This window comes from Arachis ipaensis, chromosome B01 (assembly GCF_000816755.2).
Source record: "Arachis ipaensis cultivar K30076 chromosome B01, Araip1.1, whole genome shotgun sequence".
Lineage (NCBI taxonomy): Eukaryota > Viridiplantae > Streptophyta > Magnoliopsida > Fabales > Fabaceae > Arachis > Arachis ipaensis.
In genome coordinates, this window is record NC_029785.2 from 31768569 (window position 1) to 31768950 (window position 382).

Here is a 382-nt window from a genome sequence, read left to right on the forward strand (position 1 = left end):
TGTCAATCTCCTTTTTAAAAAGAAAAAGAACATACAATGTTATTTATTTATTTATTTAAAATTTTACTGATGACCCTAATAAGTGAATCTACTATAGATTTTAGTTCCTTTGTCTTCTCTAATTCTCTTCCTCTTTCTCTCCATTCTTGTGCTTCTAGCCTTCTACTTCTTCTCCTCCTTCCTTTTCTTTTTCTCCACTCCATCTACCTTGGTTCCTCTCTCTTTGTTTCTTTCCTTCTTATTAAACCCACCCCCACCACCATACCACACCTCTTTTTCAATTCCACCTTCACAACTTCACCAAACCCCATACCTTCTCCCCTCTGTCTTTCTCTTCCCTCATCTCCTTATATTTCATTCCCATATTCACACCCACACCACT